The sequence below is a fragment of the Cebus imitator genome, unplaced genomic scaffold (genome assembly GCF_001604975.1).
Source record: "Cebus imitator isolate Cc_AM_T3 unplaced genomic scaffold, Cebus_imitator-1.0 Scaffold24, whole genome shotgun sequence".
Lineage (NCBI taxonomy): Eukaryota > Metazoa > Chordata > Mammalia > Primates > Cebidae > Cebus > Cebus imitator.
This window is the reverse complement of record NW_016107339.1, coordinates 12,351,197-12,372,534: the sequence shown is the minus strand read 5'-3', so window position 1 is coordinate 12,372,534 and position 21,338 is coordinate 12,351,197. Positions and strand designations below refer to the sequence as shown.

The 21,338-nt window shown below is 51.5% G+C and overlaps 1 long non-coding RNA gene across 1 annotated transcript; it reads right to left on the bottom strand.

Annotated features, from left to right (window-relative positions):
• Positions 1–1,433: 1,433 nt before the first annotated feature.
• LOC108300025 lies at positions 1,434–2,469 on the bottom strand. The gene is made up of 2 exons (XR_005199087.1): positions 2,428–2,469; positions 1,434–2,166 (listed from the first exon to the last, which is right to left on the bottom strand). It is a non-coding gene; the product is annotated as an uncharacterized LOC108300025 (long non-coding RNA).
• Between the last annotated feature and the right edge of the window lie 18,869 nt (positions 2,470–21,338).

The window sequence follows — 21,338 nt, the reverse complement described above, 5'->3', positions numbered from 1 at the left end:
ATATATTTCCTTGCCATACCTTGAAATTGCCCTGCAAATCCTCTTGTGAGAAAAATCCACATTCTATAGAGAATCCCCTTTCCCCTTTGTTGTCCCTCCTTCCTTCCCAGATCCAAGAAATCATCAATTAAGAGCCAGGCACCCTTTTAGGTCTGATTCTCAGGCTTCATATTACTGTTCTCTTTTATCAACATAATATGAGGGAGAACTAGATTCTCCTACTCTTGAGAGCATTGTATGTGCCTGTATCTCATTAAAGTAATAATAACAACATATTTGACCCATTTGAAAAAAATAAAATTTTTTGTTTATTAAAAAAAAAAAACAAAAACATTTTACAACCCACTCTCTGAAGCCGGCTACCTGAGAGATTCCTCTGCACCATAAAACTTGGTTCCCACAATCCTTTACCATAACCTGAACATTCCTTTCCATAATCCCAGGTCTCTAGATAAACTCAATCAATTGTCAACCAGAAAAAAATAAATGTTTAGATGTACCTATAGCCTGAAGCCCCTGCTTTGAGTTCTCACCTTTCCGAAACAACCCAATGTATTTCTTAAATGTCTTTGATGTCTCATGCCTTCCTAAAATACATAAAACCAAGCTGAACGCCGACCACCTTGGGCACATGTTCTCAGGACCTCCTGAGGGCTGCGTCACGGCCGTGGGTGATTACCAGGCACATGTGCGTTTTAAACCTAAGGTCCTGTAACTTTTACTTCGTTTCCAACTGCTAACTAAAAATGGACACTCTTCTTCACTCTTTCTCATATTTGGCTCAGAATAAATCTCTTTAAATATTTTACAGAGTTTGACTCTTTTTGTCAACACCCTTTAATCACCAAGGCTTCCAAGCACACCCCCATTTGGAAACCATGCCGTAATGGGGCGGAGACCCTGTCTCCAGGTGATCTGAATTGGCGCTCCCGAGAAAGCAGTCTGGGAGAGTGAACTTCCCCCTCAAACACAAGCCTTCCTTCTCTTGCTCCCTGGCTGAGACCAAAGGACAGCCCAGACCTGCTTCCAGATCTGCCCTCCTCCGGCAGTCCCTCCAGCTGCCCTGCCACTCCGCCAGGGCCAAGCTACACTTCCTTCCAGCCTGATACCCCTCTTTCCTGTAGGGCTGTCCCTGTCTGGCTTCTGGGTGAGCCACGTTCACCAGGGCAGAGTTCACCACCTCGGTTTCTCTGTCAATAGCTCCTCCTTCAGACCACCACAACGCACATCTGCGTTTTAAATGTCAGGCTCGCTAACTCTTGCTTCGTTTCCAACTGCTGATTAAAGACCGACTCCCCCGCTCTCCTTTCCTTTCTCAGTAGATTCCCTTATAGTTTATCATGATGATCTGTGAGAACAGTTGTCACAGATGGTTTTGGGGGGACCATTTCTGCATGCAGACAGACGGACTGGGGCTGACAATGAAAGCTGGGTGGTGATAAGCTCTCTGTTCTAATGAATTTATACCGGTACAAAGGCGATTGCTTCCGGGCTACCTTTTGTTTGCCTCAAGAAATAGCCAATTCATGTTACATTTTTAAAAGGGTCTTTCACTATTTCAAAGGAATGATTTGGGGTTGGGGAGGGTGGTAGAGATTGGTGAGATCAGCTTCAGCCTATCAGCGTCCACTTCCTGCAAGTTCCCAGTGGGGCCCAGGTTAAAAGGCGGAAAGGACATTGCTTTTCACCTCCTCTCTTTCACTCCTCTGCTCCTCTCCTCAGCTTGGGGCCTGAGTGGTCAAGGGGGGCAGAGTAGGAGGGGAGGTCCCGAGGGGTGGAGGACAAGCTGGTTGTCCAAGACAGTCTGGAATGAAACAGAATATGAAGAGAAATACAGCCCACCCACTCTGTCGGGGAGAGGAGGGTGCTGGTGGAGAAACTCAGGCCTGAATTTTTCTTGAGGAAGCTAAGAAGACCCTTTGGCTTCAAGGCAGATGGAACCTGGATGGTTTAGGGGAGGAATGGGACTCGAAGGTGCGCAAAAGCTCTGGGCAGGGCTTTGATCTAATTAGTAGAAGTGAAAATAGTAGGCCTTGGCTGCTCTCTGCCCCATCTCTCTCCTGCCCAAAGTCCTCGGCCAGGCACTGTTCCTTCCTTCCGGCCCAAAGACTTGAGAAAGTAATTTCTACAGCCCCCTCCAGAGCTGTTTTCCACCCTACAGACAATCTGGAGGGTCAAGACACCTGAATTAGCTGAGACTTTCCACAGTAACTGTCAATCACTTCTCTTCAGCTCAGTCCCAGACCTCTTACAAAGCCTTGAAGGCACCATTTTCCAACACAAATACAGAGGCAAGGCGCAGCCTGCCCGCAGGGCAGGACCTGTGAAATCAGGGACATCTCGGGAAACCCTCTAAGGTGGCCCTCGCCCCTGGCATAGAAGTCTAGGAAGGCGAGGTCCCCACACACCCACCCCAGCGGCAGGGACCTCAGGAACAGAGGAACCGCCACGCGGGCCGGCTGGTGGAGTGGGGCCGTTCCTAACGGCTGCCTCGGCTGCCTCATCCTGCCTCGAGGCCACCTCCTCCTGCAGCTTTGCAAATCAAGATGGACTCGCAGGAGACTACCCCCTGCGTCTGCAGAACCTCAGAATGCAGAACCACCAGCGGGTCCTGGCCCATGGCCCTGGGAGGATTGCTGCTGGGGAGATGGGAAGGAGTCCAGGAAGGCGGAGTCCCGCACCATCCGCCCCTCCCCACCCAGAGCAGCGTGGCCGCCCCCCGGGGTTAACAGGGGCAGCGTGGCGCCAGGCGGGTTGAGCCGGGGAGACGGGCCGGGCGGGGTGCGGCGGAGGGCGGGGGTTGAGGACCGCCAGGTCCCTCCCCACATGCCCACTGTCCGCGCGCTGCGGCCTCAGCGTAACTGTTCTTAAAGGCTGCCTCCGTCCTGCCGCGCGCCCTTTGAGGGGTTGGAGCTGGCAGAGCCGCAACTCCCCCTCTGAGCGTGAAAACGGTCCTTAATCACCAGATGGGTCTTCGGATGGGAACGCGGGATGAAGCGGGGCTGGGAGGTGTTTTTCCGAAGGCTGGGAAAACTGGAGGGAGGCCCCCAAAGCTTCTCAGTTCTGGACCCCTTGGTCCCAAAGGGAGAGGAGGTGGGCTGGGCCTCAGCAGCGTTGCAGGCATTGCAGGAGCATCATGTTCATCAGAGCATGTTGGCATGGAGGCCGCTCAGCCCAGGGAGGCAGGATTTAGGCCCCACGTGGAAAGCACGCAGTGGTGCCCACCTAGAGGCATTAATACGGGGCAACACTTTGGGGGTGAGGATCTGACAATTTCATGCCTTTTGGAGTTGTCTTCTCAAGTCTGTAGGGTCAGCCCACAGCCTGGTTCCTGTGAAGTGAGCTTGCTGTCACTGCCTCTTCAGGGACAACTGTGAGCATCTTGAGGAGATGTTTTGGGGTTTGTGGCAGTAGGCAAAAAGGAGAATGTGTGATACCCAGAATGCACTAAAGCATGTTCTTACAGAGCAGAAGTCAGTGGCCGCTCACCAGAGAGGGGCCTGCGGGTAGAGAAAGGCAAAAAATGGATGGGCTTCTACCAGCTTACAACACTGACAGCTCCCGTGGGGGGCAGGTGCCAGCCAGGGCTATTAAATAATAACAGGAGGGGCCACCGTAGATGAGAGGCTGGAGGAGGGTGGGGAGGGGACAAGGGAGGGGACGTGCTCCAAGAAGCCACCCAGCACCAGCAGTCTCATTAGCTTTTTGCTATCAGTCCTCAGCTACATTTAGGGGACAGTTCCTGACCAGGCCATCTGTCTGTCAGCAAAGAAGTGGGGAGGAGAAGTAGTGAGGCGCAGCACCCTGCCTCAACAACTCCTCCCGCCCCATGCTGAACTGGCTCCCTACTAAGATACCCAGAGAAATGCTTTCATTCGCGGAGTAGAATAAACCAGAGGAAAATTGGAGTCTGAGTCTGTGTTCCAAACGTTCTAGGTACCAGGGCTTGAATCTACCAGCATGGCTCTTTGTGCTGCAGTTTTTCCATCCCGAGATGTGGAAATGAGCTCTTTCCATTGCGATATTCTCTAGCTTGACCCCAGAGGGGATAAGACAGTGTGTGAGGATAGCTTCCCATGGGAGAAAGCGCGAGTGAGAGATGGGCTCCCAGCAGGGACTGTCACGCCTCCCATCCTCTGGTGGCCTGAGACGATCACAGGATGTCAAGGCCTTACTCCTATGGCCTTGATTCAGATTAGCTGTGGTTCAAGACTGCCTGCATGGCACATGTGGATACGTGCAAGGTCACCAAGGCAGCACTGTGCCCTTAACATTCATCTGCTTTCCCAACCTAGAGGGCAGACTCCCTATAGGGCAGGGAATGTCTCATTCCCCACTGGGCCCGCCGGTGGCTCCTGGCATGGAACTGACACATAGTTGGCATTGGCAATGCACACACTTACTAGATCTTAAAGAAGGCCAGAACCAGACCCAGAGGCACATATATAAGATCTGTATCAGCAGTGGGGTAGCGAAAGGCTGGGAAACTGAGTGACGTCTTAGAATGCATCCAAGGAAGTAGATGGATTTGAGCTTTAACTACTGGAGAATGGCGCCTGAGCAGGCCCCATTTGTTCACACTTACTGCTAATTGAATATACCTTCCAGGAATGTAAGAGCCAGCAGGAAATTCCCCTCATCCTGAACCACAAAGGGTTTCTGGATGGGCACTGATTGTCTATGGGCCATGGCTTAACACCCCACCTCCCACAACCAAAGTATCTTCCTGCTCCCCAAAAAAATATATGGCGACTATATATCCTTGCCTGCCTAGTCAGCCTTGGTTCATTCATAAAGTAAAGGGGCCCTGAGCCTGCCTGCCCCGCCCAGAGCTTAGAGTTGAAAGGGAAACATCTTTGAGTGGAAACCAAGCACATGGATCGAATGGTCCTGATGGTGCATAGAGCCTTAGGTTTGGAAAGAAGCGAAGGGCCTGCCGCCTTGCTGGGGACTTGAGCCTCTCAGCTGTTGGAGCTCTCTGCAGCTGCCCCCTCCCCAGGGGCAATGGGCCCTTGCTGGCCTGCAGGCCCCTCCTTCCCTGGATGCTGTGCTGTTCTCTGCTTGGTCTTGTTTCATTAGCTGTGGCAGAAACTTTGGTCCTGACAAGGCCCAGGAAACAGAGCCTAGCAAGGGCCTGAGGCAACTAGGTGCCCCAGAACCACAGGAACTCACGTGTGTTGTGAGGGCTTTAAGAGCTTTGAAGTGGGGAGTCTCCCACAGGGATCAGGGCCGTGGGTGCTGATGCTGTCAGTAAGCCACACGAAAAGGTTGGGTCACTATGACTGCTTCTCAGACCCTCTTCAGAGGCAGACTTTCCCTCACCTGTCCGGCCAAGCTCCCTTTGGGCAGAAGGACCTACGGAGCTTTCCCTGGCCCAGGTGGCACAGGCCCTGGCCCACACTCAGACGATGGTCCCTTGCTCTGCCCACTGAAAGAGATCCCCGAAAGATAAGCTCTGTTCCAAGCAGGGCAGACAAGGAATAGTGGGATTAGGGCTCCAAAACCCTCTGGTACTGTCAGAGAATTCTGGATAGTGATCTCTGAGAGAATCCATGTGAGGGGCTGGGGACAGGAGCCCTTCTCACAGGCACCTCTGCAGGTGGGATTGATGACTGCCAAATACTGGCCGAGGCCAAGGGAGACTCTGTCATGTCTGAGGCCACAGGCATGGTTTCCTCTGGACTTTAGCGAGAGGCAGAGCCCCCCAGCCCCAGACACCTCGGCTCTGCCCGGGAAGAAGTGAGGGAAGCACATTCCTCCCCATGAGTTGGCCTCTGAGGAGGCCAAGTCAGGTATGTGATAGAGGGTTCCCTACCTGTGCCGCAGGGAAAACGGAGCTTGGGGGTCAGCTGTCTGACGGCATGATTCCTGGTATGACTCCTATGAGCCCAAGTTACCTATTCCTGCACAGAAATGCTCCCTGGCCTCATCCTGTGGGTGGCAAAACCACATATCCAGTTATTGCTGTTTTCGTCCTTCCTTGGATACTTGTCTCTAATAAATATTTACAGTGGGACCCACAGACGAACCTTAGTCCCAAAGGTTAAGACAGTGAGAAGTTCATCTGAAAAGGGGTCCTGGGCAGGGCTACCCTAGAGGGGTCAGGCAGAAAACAAAAGCGAGCCTCTGGGCTACCTCCTCCCTCAGCGATCCATGTAAAGATGGGCTTGCAGGAGGAGACCACACTTTACAACTACAGAACCTCATGATACGGAACCACCAGGGGCTCTTGGCCCATGGCCCTGGGTGGAGTCGATGTTGGAGAGATGAGATTAGTAGTGGGGCGCATCCCCCTGCTATGACTTACCTTCTCCTGCCCCATGCCTGTCCTTCAGACCCTCTCCCTGCTGCGCCAGAGCCACTGAGTTCGGGGAACAACTGCGGGCAGATGAAATTAGGCAGCGGTTAAGTGTGGGAAGTCCCTGTGGACTTCCAAACGCCCTTCGGTTTCTGCCCTGCTTGGCATGGTTCCAGAACCCAGGGTGGCGGTAAGGTGGGAGCTAGCAGAGGGCAGGGAAGAAGTTCCAGGATCAAAGCTCACCTTTCCTTTCTTCTTCCTAATCAGCCGGAAAACCACGAAGGCACGGGCTTGGCCGCCTCCCAGACTACATTCTTTGCCTGTTTGGATCATTTGCTGCCCCGTGTGTTCCAAGCTGCCCCGCACTTCACAGGCTGCTTGGAACCCCTCCTTGTCCACCCAGTGAGGAGCACCCCTGGGGAGAGGCAGAGGAGGGGAGGCTTTTAGTCTTGCAGCCCTTGTTTGTTTTAAATGTCAGGCTGACTTCTTCTCAATGCCAGAACTATTTTAATGGCATGGCTTTACCAAACGAGACTCAAAGCCTGGAAGGACATGGCCAGATCTTACTCAGTGATCAGTTTAGTCCATCCTGAGGACGGACGTCAGAAAGAAAGATTCTTTCGCCAGATCAGATTGGACTTATGCAGAATAAATTAAAACACCAAGAGAAGCAGGCACTCAGGCCAGGATGGGAAGGGGCTAAAGAGCAGGCAGCAAGCTGGGGGCGAGCTGGGGATCTGGGCAACACAGGCTTGTAGGAGCACAGGCTTCCAGTGGCAGGGAAATTGGGTTTGTAGTAAAGACTTAAACCTGTTAAAATAAATTGATTAGCAAAAGATCTCTGCTCAGCGCTCTTTAAACTCAAAACAGCTGTTCCTAGTAAATAATCACATAGCAGATATTAAGTAGGAGGCTTAAAAGGAGGAGATGGTGTTATACCAGATCGAGTACAAAAAATTAACACCAAGACAAAAGTAGGCCACACTTCATTGCCGGCGGCCACGGAGGACTCACGTCTCTCCAACCCATGAGCTCAGGGGGAGCAGGGTTTTTAAACTGAAAAACCACATCCTGGTTTTAGGACCAAGGTGGGGAGGGGATGCAGGACAAGCAACTTTATAGCAAGCTAGCTATTTTTATTTACAGAAGCCAAGGCCAGCAGTTATTGCAAGGAAAATGGGGCAGCAAAGAGTTATCACAAATGAAACGGGGCAGCAGGTACAACTTATTTTTGGAAAAAAAACGGTTTTCTTGGTGCTTGCAAGGTACAGGGTTTAAGATGGCGTATCTTAGGTTCTAACTCTGGGTTAGCTATGGCACAATCCCCCTGTTTCTTTGTACATTGAATCAAATCATTGATCCTTGTACTTGGAGGGGCTGCTCAGTTTGGTACAAGGGCTCATATTGGGATCTGAGGACCATTAGTTTTACAGAGTTGATTCGTGCCTGGATTATGTTGAGTAACTGGTTTAGGAGGAAAGGTCCAGTCGTAAGTCCTAGTATAATTAGGATTAGAGGTTCCACTATTGCAGTAAGCAGGGAAGTAAGCCATGAGGACCAGGAGAACAATTTCTGATACCAATTTTCTGAGGCTTCCTGGAGCCGTCTTCTGGTTTCTAAATTTTGTCTGACTAAGGAGAGACTGTCCTGGATAAGGCCTGACTTATTAACATAAAAGCAGCATTGTTCATTGAGGGCAGTGCAGAGCCCACCCTGTTTTAGGAAAAAATTTGTTCCGTTGTAACTTAGGGGAAGAGCCTTATTACAGAAGTGTTTGTAAGGGGAATTGGTGAGGGTGTAATCAGGGGAGTGGTAACATTTACCCTTTATCTCAAGATCTACCAAAGTTAAGTGGAGTATTTTTCCAGAGCATGGAGTGTTAGACAGGGTTAAAGGAAGTTGAGCCGCTAGGCCCGTGTAAAATGGAGGTTGAGGATTTAAACTTAACCAACAGTCTATACCCAAACCCGGGTTGGTTGGTTAAGTAGGTGGTGGGTAGAAGACAATAAATCTAGAAGTTAAGGCTTTCCACAGTTAAAGTTAGGGTTGTTGGGGCTGAGTGAAGGGAGTAACAATGGAGAAAAGGGGGCTTCCTCAGTTAAGGGGGTGATGGCAGCAAGGGAAGGGGATATCTGGGGCAGTACAATTCCTGCATTTGGCCCTATAGAGTGGTTAGGTTGGGGCGGGGTTTTAACGGGGGTCATCTATCTGGGCTGACAGTACAGATTAGAGAGGCGAAGGTGGTGGTCGTGAAGAGCGAGCGCATAAGTTTTAGCTTTAGCAAATCGAGGTAGGAGTGGACGATGCTCCATTGTCCTTCCCGCAGGGCGGTCTTGACGTGGGTGTGGTGAATCCAGGCTGTTAGTCCATCCACTTTAAGTGCGGTGGGGGTGGTCAGGATGACTGTGTAGGATCCCTTCCAACGAGGGGTGAGGCCAGAGGCGGTGAATCTTTTAACAAAGACTGAGTCTCCTGGCTGGAAGGGGTGTGTCAGCTGGGCAGTGAGGTCCACTGGAGTGGGACGGGTGTCTCTGATGAGCTGGTGCGGGGATTGAACAGACTGGAATGCCTGTAAGGACTTAAGGAGTGTATGGTTATGGACCTCAGCATGTATGGTATCCGCAGGTCTGGGGAGTAAATGAGGGGGCCTTCCAAACATAATTTTAAAGGGAGAGAAGCCTTTTTGGTAGGGGGGGTGCATCAGACACGGAGGAGGACAAAAGGAAGCAGGCTGACCCAGTTTTCACCGGTCTCTAGGATAAACTTTGTTAGGGTTTCTTTTATGGTCTGGTTCATCCTTTTAACCTGCCCTGAACTCTGGGGGCGATAGGCACAGTGTAGTTTCTAAGATATGACCAGGGCCTTGGCCAGGCCCTGAGAAACTTGTGCTGTAAATGCAGCGCCATTATCCGATCCCACAGTCAGGGGCAAGCCGAACCGAGGAACCAGGTCCTGTAACAACTTTTTTGCTACTACCAGTGAAGTTTCAGATCTTGTAGGGAAAGCCTCAACCCATCCAGAGAAGGTGTCTACAAACACGAGGAGGAATTTATAGCCACACGCTGGGGGCTTTATTTCAGTAAAGTCTACCTCCCAGTGTTCCCCCGGGCTAGTACCCCTAAGTCTTATCCCTGCCTGACTAGACCTACTGCCTCCTGCATTTACCCTGGCACATACATCACATCGAGCTGTAGTTTCCCTGACAAATTCGTGTAGACATGGAATGTGATATCTGGCCCTCAGCAGCTCAGTTAGTTTTGCCTGTCCTAAGTGTGTGGCCTGGTGTGTGTCCTTAACTAGATCCTGTCCTAGAGCCTCGGGTACCACAATCCTTGTGTCTGGCAGAATCCACCATCCTGGGGGAACAGAATTGAGGCTGGCAGAGTTACAAGCGAGGGGGCCACCATGTTATGTCACCCAAGCAGGGAGGTGGGCCGTGCGCAGTAGGGGGCTGGAGATTTCAACGGATTTTTAATAGAAGGATATTGTAAGCTTAATGCAGTGGGAGCTGACAGACTTGTGCTTTTTTCTTAAGATACTTATGGGAGGATTCTTTGAGCTAGCACAGAATCGAGATAAGACTGACAGGTGTACAGCCCCTGTGGCTGGTCACACCAGAGGGGTTCTTCTCCCTCGGTTACTTCCAGGATCTCAGGCCTGAGGCCTACTTTCCACAGGAACTGGATGCAAGGTACTACAACTCCTTTATCAGGAGGAGAGGCTCTTGCTCCAAGCCTGCCATAGAGCGTATGCCCTTTCAGGCAGGGATGCCACCGCCTGGGTCTTCGGTTCTTGTCCTGGTCTGGCTGTTTTCCCATGTACTGCTTCTGCTCTGTGACTGCTCCAGACATTCCTCCTACTATAAGCTACTATATGGTTATACAGTAGGACTTTATAAATTAGCACTAAATGTGTCAGTATAGCTCCGACTACATGCAGGATTATATAAAGGAAACAGCTGAGTAATATCACTATAAACTAAGATATTTTTCAGGCACTGGTTGTGCCTGGGGTCTGGACAGTTCTTCCTCGGTGCCCATGGGGGGTGTTACCCACACATCAGGATGGGCCCGGGTGTGGGCCTCCTAGCCACCCACTTAACCCCTGCTAAAAGATACGGGTGAAAAGTGTTCAGAGCCTGGTGACCCCAAGGTGTTGGGGTCCCATTGCGGTCAGGTAGAGGAAAAAAATGTCTTTAATCCAGCCCCGGTCTCCTCTATTGTACCTTCCACTGAACCTATAATGGACTTAAGGGCTCCTGTCGAATTCTGCTTTTCTCTTCGGTGGTAAACAGAATGAGAAGTAACTGCTGACAGTCATTCCACGTGGGGCGGTGAGTCTGCAGAACGCACTCCAGGAGCCCTGTGAGTGCCTGAGGCTTTTTAGAGAACAGAGGGTACTGAATCTTCCAGTTGTACAAGTTACTTGAGGAAAAGGGGATGTGGACAAAGAATGGGTGACCCTGGCTTCTGTCTTCCATTGGGTGCACCTCTCGGAGGGGAAGAAGCCCGTGTGGGTGTGGGGCCCCACTGTGGGTATGCAGTGGGGACAAGGGCTGGCTACTAGTGTTGTCTGGAGAGGGGAACTGGGACCCCTGTTCAGAGGGTAAGGGCTGGCTACCAGTACTGTCTGGAGGGAGGTGCTGGGGCCCCTGTCCAGAGGGTCTAAAGTAAGGTGGAGGTAGCTCTTGATCCTCTGCTGAGGAGGGGAGAATGGTCGGCGCTGTAGGGACCTTTTTTGGGCCAGCTAACATAACCTGAAGTCCGGCCTGTTTTATGCAGTGTTTCAGCCATGGAGGGGGTTGTTGGACTAAATCCAACCATTGGTCAATGTATGGAAACTGGTCAGGGTGTCCAGGAGTTTCTGCGACCATTTTCCATACAGCCTGGGTGATTTTTGGGTCATAGGTCCCAGTGTCAGGCTACCCCACTCCAAACGACAGCCACTCTAGTTCACACAATGTGCGAAGTTTTCCCGGTGTTAATTTTTCCCCATATTGTCCTGAAAACCCCACTTTGAGATTGGCCATCATGCATTGGAGGAGGGTGCAGGGCCAGGAGCCAGATGACCCCATTTGTTTTTTCTTGGGGGCCTAGAACTGGTTTTAACTATTTTGTTTGTTTGTTTGTTTGTTTTTAAGCCAATTCAGATGGAAAAGTTCTGCTGTAGAGAGAGCCAATTCTAGGCAAGATAAATTATACTAAACATAAAGTCCTGTAGCCTTCAGCTTCTGAAGTTTCCCAAGAGGCTTTTTTTGTTGTTATTAAACTGGCTCCACTGAGGATTTGAACCGGCAACCTTGCAGTTGCAGACTCTATACCTTAACTACTGTACTAACAGGCCACTTGTAGTAAAGGTGGGCAGAGCACTTTCTTAAGTCGTATTTTGGATACAAACACTGCACCCTGAGGTGGTGTGGCCTGCCTGAAAGCCGAGTGGGGCTGGCGGCCGGCAAAGAAAGGAAAAAAAATGCTTTTTCATGTCAGTTTAAAACTTAGCTCGCAGCCGCTGGGCCGGCTTTGAGTTACCCGCCCCTGCAGCTTTTGGTCGCCTTGACACAGGGACACTGAAAAACATTAAATGCCTCTCTCCCTCCTCTCTCTCTGTCTCTCTCTCTTCTCTCTCTCTCTCTCCTGTCTCCTCTCTCCTGTCTTCTGTCTCTTCTCTCCTCTCTGTCTCCTCTCTCCTCTACTTTTTCTCAATGGTTACTGGGGTCTTGTGGCTTTTGTGGTATTTCCAATTTTGGCAGGTGTTATACTTATGTTCTGCTTTCCCCGGCACCATTTTTAAGAGTGCCTCTACAGCTAGATCTTGCAGGGAAGGTATAATTAAATTAACGGGTCTGTCTGTGGTACAGGCCAAGGGAACAGGTAGAAGGGGTCAAGGGTAAGGATAGGATTTTCCTAAGAAGCCCCAAAAGGGCCAGTAGGAAGTCTTGTGAAGGTTTTACCAATCATTCTCTATTAAACCGTGGCAGCCTACTTCCCAACGGTCAGGATGGTGCCACTGCTGACCTGTGGTGAGTGTTTGGGCAACACTCATAACAACACCCAGTTTTTCTTGACAGAAGAGACAATTACTTCCTTTTCACCCTAAGTGAGCAAAGAGGGCTGGTAGTTTCTTATTTAAGGTTTAATTCCCAAAAACAGAAAAAAACTACATCCAAGTCGTTGGGGGCAGAATTTTTCTCGGACATGAAAAAAAGGAAGAATGAGGCCTCAAAGATAGAATAAGAAGAAGAAAAGGAAAGAGAACAGAGTTATTTCCAGGAGTGTAAACTTAAGAGTTCCTTGAAGTCAGTGGTCACTTAGCCAATGGAGAACATTATCCACCTCAAGAGTAACAGGTCTAAACCACTGTATATCAGCCAACAGGAGTCTAACAAAACTGGTGAATTTACGATAAAGGCAGAACCACATACAGGATTGACAGGCAAAGGATGGGTGCCCCCAGATGGGAGACCAGTCTGATGCCTGCCCGGCCACATCCCTGGAGGGATATTTCAGGACGTCTTGGCTACGGTGTACCCGTATAAACCCCGGGCCTGGTCACCTCAGAATTTTTAGTTCTGAGATGAATCACCGTTATGCCTTATGACACTCCCGTGGAACCGTGGGTGAAGGCCCTCACAAGCCCCGTAGCCTACTGGCTGTGGGACTACATATATACACACTCACTCTCTCACTCACACCGAGGTTACAGAAAACAACCGAAAACTAATACCAGAACCTCCACACAATCAGAGGTTACAGAAATACCAGAGCCTCGGGCGACGTCTCGGGGAGGCTTGCCTGGTCAGAGTTGCAATGACCGTGTCCGGTCCCCTGACTCAGGCTACAGACACAGATGGACCGGTCCCCAGATTTCAGACCCAGAACAGATTTACCTCCGGAGGTTTCCAGGACCCTGAAGGAATTTGGGGCAAATGTCGGCTGAGTGGTCGCTTGTCCATCACAGGGCCAGAACTCTGGGGCCCTGGAACATCATCAGGGGACGCCTCCCCCAGAGATCCCGAGGCAGGAGCAGCTGCCCGGGCAAAGTTCTAAGGGCTTTTGTCCAGTTGATGGAGGAGTATAAATAAAACCTCGGTGGGACCTCCAAAATGTTATACCAGATTGAGTATAAAAAATTAACAACAAGGCAAAAGTATGCCAAATTGCAGGGTCTTCATTGCTGTTGGCCACAGAGGACTCACGTCTCTCCAACCCATGGCCCCGAGCTCAGGGGGAGCAGGATTTTTAAACTGAAAAACCACATCCTGGTTTTAGGACCAAGGGGGGAAGGGGATGCAGGACAAGCAAGTTTACAGCAAGCTAGCTGTTTTTATTTACAGAAGCCAAGGCCAGCAGTTATTGCAAGGAAAACAGGGCAGCAAAGAGTTATCACAAAGGAAACGGGGCAGCAGGTACAACTTATTTTTGGAAAAAAACCTGTTTTCTTGGTGCTTGCAAGGTACGGGGTTTAAGGTGGCATTGCTTAGGTTCTAATTCTGGGTTAGCTATGGCACAATGGCAGCTTGAAACATGCACTAAGATGCCTTATTGGCCAAGAAATGCACACGCAAACCCACACCCAGGTGTTAAGGAAAAAGTACTGATAGTGCTGCTTGCTTCTTCTGCCCCTTGTCCCAGGCTGCACACCTGGTCCTACCCCTGTCCCCAGTAGGCTGGCATCTTCACAGCCGCTTTCTCCCACCTAGGACAACAGTGCCCCTGGAAACACCGGCCTGCAGCCACAATAAGGGTGTCCATGGATTCCTAGAACTACAAGTGGTGGAAGTCAACCCCCTCTCCAGCCCTCCCTGTCACACACACACCCTCCCCTGCAGCAGGTGGATGGCTCCGTTGGCTGAAGCTCTGCTGGAGTCTTTACCTGCCCCTCACCAAGGGACATATGCACCTCTGATAATGGGCAGAAGTTGGGTGTCAGTGACAGGAAGAGCCTAGACCACTCCCTAGGAGACAGCCCCTTCTCTTCCCTTAAGCATCCACTTCCCTACTGGGTTTTCTGGATATTCCAAGAATCTCCTTTTCCTTCCCTCCTTTTCTCAGCAGTTTTCTGTGGAGTTCCAGTGTCTTTAGCAGATCACCATTGCTTTCAACTTTGGAAGGAGCAGGGCCTCTGGGGACACCCAAGACCTTTCTGGGCAGAATGGGTGGCTGGCTTCTCCAGGTAGGGCAGCCCAGCTCCTGTCTGCATGGAGTTGGAGCTGCCACCGCCAGGCTGGTCAGGGGCCAGGGTAAAGCTAGTTCATACTGCCTTCCTGGGTGAATAGTTTGAGCTCAACGAGCCTACCTGGGAACTGAGGAGCAGCACAGGAAAAGTACCTCATCCACTCGATGCCTCCTCTCTGTCAAATCTTGTAAGAGTTTTGTAAGGACAGGGTGTTTTGTAAGGACCAAGCATTTTAGCAGAAGGTAAATTTTGGAGATTTAAGTATTGTAAGAACCTCTCTGGGCAGGGTGGGTGGTTCTTGGCTGGAAGGCTGGCTCCACACTCACTGGCAGGTGCTGACCTCGAGGGGCTGCCCCCTCTTTGTGGCACAAGAGGTTTTGTCAGGTTCTGCTGCTGAACCAAGGTTGCTGAATTCCATCATCATTGGGACTCTAGCCTGTCTGACCCGGGGCTAGAACCCAGCCTGGGCTCGGACAATGCCTCTGGTTGGAATCAGAAGCAACAGGTGGGAGAGCGCTGGGGGGAGTCTGCCCAGGTGAAGAGATTCCCGAAATTACCCACACGTCATTTTCTCCATGAATTAACTTGAGCGCTGAATTCCTGAAAGCTTTGATCTCCTAAAGGGCCTGGCTTAATTCTTTCAGAATCTCTCAGTGCTGTGTTATTGCGATAGTCATTTTCCTCCTGATCAGAGGTCTTTGGAATGGAATGGAACTATATGGAGGCTTCTCAGGTTGAGAAGTGATCATCTCTGAGCTCTCTCAAATTCCACACTTTCAGAGCTAAAATCCAGAAAGAAGGGGCAGTAACCCAAATAGGTACTGCAGGGAACTCCTCTTCACTCCAGCTTGAGTCAGAGACCTAGTGAGTGCCTCGGACTCCCGCAGGCAAGGCTTAGTGGTTGGTGATCAGTGTAGATGGGTAGGAGGGTAGACTCAATAGAGTAACGTTGTCTTCCTCATATGTGCAGGGTGGCTGTGGCATGGGGATGGAAACTAGCTGGCCTTAATTTTTAAGAACTTTTAAGTCCATGAGCCTCTGGCTTTCAACAAGGGTGTGAGATGGCCAGGGAACTATGCGGGCCTTTACATTTCAAGGTAAACTGCATATGGCTTGAGTATCTAAACACAGACTTGGGCAGGTACTGGGAAGAGGAGAAGGGCCACCTAACACATTAGGATCTTCAGCGGAGGTGGTGAGGGGTATGCAGTCTCCTTGGGGACAGAGGACAGAACTTCTTTCCTAGGGAGGAAAGAAAGGGGTTTCTTGGCTGGAGGGCAATGTGGCCTCTCTGGGAAGAGTGGGTGGTTCTTGGCTGAAGGGCTGAAGGGTAGCTGGGTTGGGGCTCCAGACTCTGTCGCATGTCTTGCCACTTAGAATGACTGCTATGGAAACCCCCGAGCAGCCAGTGGAGGTTTCTCTCCAGCATTTGGAGAGACAAGTTGTATGATAGGGCCAGTGGCCGATGGCCACGTTAAGTGGCTCTCTTTTATCCACAGGGATCAACATTTCTTAGCCTCGATTGAGAAGTGCCCACACTCCAAGAGCAGAGCACACTAAGTAAATGAAAAAATAGAACCCTTCCCTACACATCCAGCAAGAAAGCATTGCCCAGGACACATTCCCAGACAGGGAGGGCATGCCTCTGGGAGCCAGGGGCAGGCTTGGTGACACGAGAGTGGATTGGCCAAAAGCCAAACTGTCCTGACCCTTGCCTGTCCCTCTTCCTGTGGCCCAGAGGCTGACTTTCTCTCTCCAGTGACTTAGGAGGCTTTTGAGCATCCAGCCGAAGGAAAGCATGGCATCTGCAAGGCAGAGTGTAGGGATATAACCACACTCAGCGAGCGGCAGGGTAAAGCCTTCTTTCCCATCGGTGAATGCTGAACCCAAGGTCTCCCGGTCTCAGAGGGGCCAGCGTGGGGAGCGAGTTATTTCCTGTTTTATTTCTAGATTGGCTAGAAACGCAGGCAGGGCCAAGAGCAGCTGCCTCACAAACACACGTTCCTCTCCCCCACTGCCTGCTGTCCTCCCCCAGGCTTCCCAGGCCTCTGTAAAGTGCCTCACTGCCCTCTGGCCCACGTGGAGAGTGCCTCCTCTCCTGCTTCATCTGGTCAAGCCCTGTCCTCTGTTCAGATCCCAGTTCCAATGCCAGTCCCTGGATAACACATTCCCTGCCCCTTCAGGCAAGGGCGCTGCCAGGGACATGTCTGTGAGCCACTCCCTCATAGCACCCAGCACAACTTGAAACCCAACATTGATTTGCATGATTATTTGATTAATGTCTCTCTCGCCTCCAAGACAGACCTCACCCAATTCAGCTGAACATCTTTCCCCGCCTTTGGCACTTAATAGATACTCAATAAATATTTGTAGAATGCATGAATGCCAGGGTCGATGTGAGTTCCCTCCTCTTACGCACACTCACCTGTGTAGCTCTTGTTCATTGGGCAGTTTGCTTGAATTACTTGGCTGCCCTATTCCACAAGGCAAGGTGGCCCAGGGAGACAAGACAGATGAGGAGAAGGGAGGAGGACATCCATCCGACAGCCAGGGGCATAAAGACGGGGCGGGGGAAATGCAGGGAAACTTACAGAACAATAGTGAAGGGCAGGCAGAGGAAGACCGCTAGTGTCAGGGGGAGCGGGAGGGAGAGGAGGCTCGAGAAGAAGACCAAAGTAGTCACTCAATGAGAAATGTCTATGCCATGGAGGGGGGGCAGAGTTGGAAGGGGCAGGCAGGGCTGTGGCTGCAGATGCCACGAGGGAACGGTTATTGGGTGCCAGGCCAGGCGTGGGCAGAGGCACCCTGGAGGGCTGAGATAAAGTGCACACCTAGCACAAAGAAAAGGGAACTGAGGGTTTCAACTGGTGCAGCCTTTCTGGAGGGCCATCTAACAAAATCAAATAATTAAATAGAAATAAAAAGGAGAGCCGCTTTTGAGATTCTCTCCAACAGAAATAATATAGAACTCCATGAGGATAAGATGCATGGACAGTTGTGACAGCCTGGTAGTGTTTTAAGAAAAAATGGGAAGCAACCTGAGTGACTGCGAACTGGGGAGTCCTTCAACTCGTGGCACATCCACAGAATGGGGTGCCACGTTAAGTGGCTCTCTTTTATCCACAGGGATCAACATTTCTTAGCCTCGATTGAGAAGTGCCCACACTCCAAGAGCAGAGCACACTAAGTAAATGAAAAAATAGAACCCTTCCCTACACATCCAGCAAGAAAGCATTGCCCAGGACACATTCCCAGACAGGGAGGGCATGCCTCTGGGAGCCAGGGGCAGGCTTGGTGACACGAGAGTGGATTGGCCAAAAGCCAAACTGTCCTGACCCTTGCCTGTCCCTCTTCCTGTGGCCCAGAGGCTGACTTTCTCTCTCCAGTGACTTAGGAGGCTTTTGAGCATCCAGCCGAAGGAAAGCATGGCATCTGCAAGGCAGAGTGTAGGGATATAACCACACTCAGCGAGCGGCAGGGTAAAGCCTTCTTTCCCATCGGTGAATGCTGAACCCAGGGTCTCCCGGTCTCAGAGGGGCCAGCGTGGGGAGCGAGTTATTTCCTGTTTTATTTCTAGATTGGCTAGAAATGCAGGCAGGGCCGAGAGCAGCTGCCTCACAAACACACGTTCCTCTCCCCCACTGCCTGCCGTCCTCCCCCAGGCCCACCCTCGCAGGGTGTGGCCAGGCGTGCGTACTGATCTGATGTGGAACCAGGTTGGTGCATGGCTTAAAATTATGACGCGAGCTGCAGAATAATACATGTACTGGGATCTCATTTATGTTTTTGAGACCCACTTCTGCATGTGTGCATAAAACTACGTTATGTTTGTGTGTAGTAAAGTCTGGGAAGACGCCAGCTCCACCTTGAACACCATTCAGGGCAGGGTGAGAGGGACTCATGCTTTTGGCTATCTCTTTAGTGTTGTTGAGATAAGAATGTATTTCTTCCGTAATAAAAAGGAAAAGGAAAGGTTGTAGGATGTGGCAATGAAGAGGGGGCTGAGTCTCTGGTGGGGATGAGACCCATGAGCTGGGGGGAGAGGAGACCAGTTACACCAGATGAGATGCATAGGAAGGGCGACAGGCCTTCCACAGGCTGTGAAAATCCTTCCAGAGGTTTCTGATAAACGGCAGTTTTGAAAGAGGATGTAAGCTTAAGGAAGCGGGGTACTGGAGGGAGGGTTTAAATCTAATGAGAGGCAGGCTGAGGGGAGGGAGGCGAAGGCAGAGGGAACTTAACAGAAATCTGGGGAGAGGGATACTTGGCTGGAGGGCCAGCCTGGGTGAGCAGAAAGGCTGGCACGTCCCAAAGCCCAGGCAGAGGCATAACCCTACGGAAGGGCGGGGGGCACATCGGAGGTGGCGGGAGACGTGAGGTAGGAGGGCTGGCGGCAGGATGGGGAGGGGGGAGTTCACAACTGATGGCCGGGGGATTTGTCAGTGAACTAAGAGTGGACGTTGTCAACCGACAGGGACAAGGGTTTGAGGGCAATGATAAACTCTGGGAGCTGTGGGGAGAAGGGCCAGCAGGAGTTAGCAAAACTGACTTCTAGCCAGCAGCCGAGGGGGCCCCGCCCTGCTGAGCTGGGAATCATACATTTGTGACGGAAGAGACTGGTGGTTATGCGCTTTTCTCTTGGCAGAGCTAAGGTGCAAGGCTTGAGAAAATGAACGGTCCCATGGCTCCGAGGTTGGAGAGCAGCAAGGCAAGCCCAGAATAAAGAATAGGGAACCAAGGGTTTTAAACAGGTTGACTGGAGAAAGAACGTGATGTGGAACTGAAGAGCTTCAAGTTGGCCGGAGAAGGGAGTGGCGGGAAGCCGAGGTGCGGGCTGCGTAGGTGACGCTGGGATCAGGGTTTGGCTTTGGGGGTGGGCTGCAGAAGTGGAGATGAGCAACAAGCCTCCTTGGGGGTTGTTAACGTCGTTTAGGCTGCGCAGCACTGGGGCAGAGATGAAATTGGTGAGTCTGAGACTGGGGATCTCCATTCATTCATTCAACAAATATTTATTGAGTGTCTACTTTGTGCAGGCACGCTTCTAATAATCTCCTATGGGGACATGAATGTGGAGGTACAGCGGGTTTTGATAGATGAAGATGAGAAGACGGCCATGTGGCATGAGAGGGCTCCAAGGGAAGAGGAGGCATCATTATGAAGGGGTAGATGCCAGTAGATGCCAGTGAACCACAGGCCTGGAGACCTCGCCTGAGGGAGATGCTAAAGAAAGGAGCCTTGCTGTTTTAGAAGACTTGGAAGAGGAGCCACCCTCAGGGAAGGGCAGATTTTGGATGAGGGGAAGAGACGTCAGGAAGTCAGTGTCCTCGGCTTCCTCCTGCAACGTGGCCTGCCTTCCCAAGCCCCCCGGGGATCACAGGCTGCTACCAGGATGAAAGAAAGGGCAGGGCAAGGAGCAGGGCACCTCTGCCGTCAGATAGCATGAGGCTCCATCCCCAGGGCTGTGGCACTCTCTGTGACCAGCCCTGGATTTTGGCCCTCGCCCACTGAATGAAAGTGCTGAGAAACAAGAAGGCTAAAGAGGAATGGACCGAGCAGATACAGTGCTAAGATACAGGGCTCCATGAGGAGCTAGATGTGGCGAACGCAGGAGCAGAAGCCCCAGGAAATTCCTGATGGAGGGGGTGGATGCACACAGTGGCAGGGCTGGAGGACAGTCATACACAGCGGGAAATGTGACCCCACAGAAGTCAGGGCTACTGCAAGGCAATCACAGACACATCTGGTTCCACCAGGTCTCAGGGATCCCATTAGACGGCAGCAGTCCCTCTGATGGCTTCTTCCTGCCATTGGGCCACTCTGAAGCATGGGGAGGAAGAGGTCCAGGGGCCAGCGGTGGGGCCAGTGGTGCAGAAGAGCCTGGGTGGAGGTGGGTGGTGATGACAAGACGGCCTCGGCTCACACTGTGGCTCTCAGAGAGGCTGCCTTTCCTTCCACGTGGACACACTGGCCCTCTCCCACATTTACTTTTCAGATTGAGCTCCCCTTTCTAGCGTCGCCTGCTTTTTTACCAGTCCCATTTCCTCTACCACCAACCTCGTCATTTGACTTGAGTGTCCTGGTCTCCGTCACTTGGCTTGGCTATTCGGTCTTCATTCCCTGTCCCTTGAGGAGTGGGTGGGGCAGATACCCCATGTCCTCGTGGCCGTCAGCGTGACAGCTGCTATCAAGTTCTGCTTTTTAGATTCCAAATGGAGCTGTGGATGACCTGGAGCCTTTGGCTTACCTGCCAGTCGAGAAGTTTCTGCTTGCAAGGGCAGGCAGGCTGCTTTGAGTCTGGAATGGTCTTTCTGGAATGGCTGGAGGCAGGAGCCATTTGTATAGAAAGTCATTGATGGAAACATTTTCCTCCCTTTGTTCTGGAAAGTTTGTGATGGCCTCGAGGCTGGGCGGTGTCCCATCAGCCAGCCAGAAGGTGATGGAGTGTTGCCCTTTCTTCTCCCAGAATGGAAGGGGAGAGAAGGCCAGCAGGAAGTGAGGCGCAGGAGGGAAAGAGAGAGCGATGGGAAAGAGGACACTGGAAGGAAAGGGGACACTGGAAGGAAGATCTATTACTCTTCCAGTCTGCAGGTGGCCCCGAGGAGCGGCTTTAGTAGGTCATCGTAGGGGATAATGACAGGCTTACAGGCGGGAAAGGGCAAAGCTGCTTAGAAGAGGGTCCAGGGTGGAAGAGAGGAAAGCAGAAAGTCCTGGAAGCGCCTTTGCTTCCAGGGTCGGAGCGGGGATGTGGACGTGTAGTTAAGCTCCGAAGGCCTCCTTTGGGGAGAAGGAAGGGACACCGTTGTGGAGAATGGGGCTCCTTCCTTTCTCCTCCCCACCTCCCCACTGTGCGGATGCTGGCGGTCTG